The 2228-nt window shown below is 41.4% G+C and overlaps 1 long non-coding RNA gene across 1 annotated transcript in view; it reads left to right on the top strand.

Annotated features, from left to right (window-relative positions):
• LOC118225442 overlaps positions 1–2228 on the top strand; it is a 17769-nt gene continuing 15541 nt past the window's right edge. The window contains exons 1-2 of the long non-coding RNA XR_004764827.1: positions 1–90; positions 943–944. This is a non-coding gene — a long non-coding RNA (uncharacterized LOC118225442). The remainder of the gene's footprint in view (positions 91–942; positions 945–2228) is intronic.

The raw sequence follows: 2228 nt of genomic DNA, 5'->3' as shown, positions 1-2228 counted from the left end.
CCTGTAGCCTTCATCTAGCTGTTCAGCAGTGCTAAACCTGCCAAAAAAATTTAGTCTCATACTATTGTCTAGACGGCTGCGGCTACTTTCGTGGCGTTTGCATTTTTCAGAAAGATGTTATAGGTCTTGTACCCCCGTCGTTGTCCACAACGCTTCGGTGCCAACACTTTGAAATAGCAAACAGGGAAAGCAATAAAAGGCATTACTTACACCACATCCAGCTAGCCAACTCCGTTTGTCAGAACAAGAACCTGTTCCGGGTGTATGCTCGTCCTCGATCACTTGCCTGCTGCTGAATTTGTAAAATGGGTTGGTCCGGTCCAAGCTCCTTTATCCTCTTTTGTTCTTCAGGTGAACGCCTTGTGGAAGGGCGTTTTTGTAAGGAAATAACCAAATTTCCTTTGATTTCCGCGGTTCTACTTGAAGTTGCCATCTCCTGAAAGTACTTGTCAGCTAGCTAAGGAGCAGGAGTGACAGTCGCGCATCGGTAGTTATATTAATGGCGGGCGTGAACATGAAATATAGCGTTGAGAATTGTCCAATCACATTAGATCAAAAAACATTACCAATTTGCTGCCAATAAAAGTAGGAGTGTCTGGGGCGCAGAGAGCTGCGCCCCGTGGAAAATCTGAAGCAACCATTTAGAGAGCAGCCTCAGGTCATCTGCTTGCCAAAAGTTGAAAGACTTACATACACACTCATTTGGCCGGCGCCCTTCACCGAGGAAGTAGGCTATAATCACACTAACCAATTTTTAATGAATGCTGGCAGTCGCTGACAGACTACCAGGTGCATTGTACGAGAAAAACAATTTTTATTTTATAATTATTTCGCATTTGGGGGGGGGGGGGGGGCGCCCCAGCGCCCCGCATTATAGAACCGCCACTGGTTTTACACCAATTCACAACGTCGTTCATAATTATATTATGACACTTAAAGCAGAAGTGGGACAGCAGGATTAGCGAGATGAAATAAAATAATGTTTTGGTGTTATGATCAAAATAAATTTTTGCTGTTTTAATTTACTCATGTTGAGCTAGAACATGCCATCTTGTTTTAAACTTAATTCAGATTGTGCTCTCTCTTTGAATCTTGCAGTGCTACTAATGGTTGTGTAAATATCATGATCAATAGACACAAATGTCAGACTCAAAAAAACAAGAGTAATTACTTTGTTGGGGTTCAAGTCTGGGTCATCATCCGTTGTAATCTTAAAAATAAAATAAAATAAACCTCAAAATAACTGCATTTATAGGACGGAGTGTATTTTTTCTGCATAAAAAAATCATAACCCTGCAATCACTGGCTAATACATGACTACTGGATAATACACTGCAGTCACAAAAAAAAAAAAAAAAAAAAAAACATGAAATCTCAGGTAAATCACCCCATATTAATGATGTCAAAATGCTAATTCTCTAGTTTTAATATGTAAAATGGTAATGTGGTAGTTAACTAGTTACCAGGTAAGAGTTAAACTTTCTGAAGTACTTGATAACATGGATTTATGCAGATCATACGTATAAAAACATTCCCACTGTATGGTTGCCAAAAATCTTATCCATGGGAGTGCAAAAGTTTACCAAGGCTACAAATTCAAAACTGAGCTAAATGAATCAGCTGTTGACAGAGCCTTTAGAAAGACAAAGCGGAAAACATACATTAACCCTCTTTCAGGAACCAAAGATAAGATTTTGGCACGGTGACACATGTAGTGCACTGTGCCAAAACATGCAGCACCTGTGCAATCCAAAAACTTTCCAAACATTTCTCAATTCAAAAGGTCCATACATAGCACGCTGTATAGCACACCAATAACAATTTTGAAGTTTGTACGCATCACCCTGTGGCTTGCATTTCACACATTAAGGCCTGGAACAAAAAAGGAATCGACCTGCTGATAGACACACTAATCAATTTGAAATAATTTTGGTCACATTTAAAAGTATCAAAGATGCCTAGGGTCTGCAAGTCTAAAACTATAGAAGGACAGAGCCAGAGCAGGGGGTTCAGTCACTCTCACCAACACAGCAACAGGGACACCATATTAGTTCAGCCTTGCACCTAATGTCCAGCTTCAACACCACTGTTTAAACAGATGCAGTGGCAGAACACCCAGCGCTCTGAGTGGCTGCCAAGCTATGTTTATTCGCAGAGCTGGACAGCCTGACAGATTTTTTTTTTTTTGGGGGGGGGGGGGGGGGGGGGGGGGGGGGGGGGGGGGGGGG

This window comes from Anguilla anguilla, chromosome 4 (assembly GCF_013347855.1).
Source record: "Anguilla anguilla isolate fAngAng1 chromosome 4, fAngAng1.pri, whole genome shotgun sequence".
Lineage (NCBI taxonomy): Eukaryota > Metazoa > Chordata > Actinopteri > Anguilliformes > Anguillidae > Anguilla > Anguilla anguilla.
This window is presented reverse-complemented; position numbering and strand designations above follow the sequence as displayed.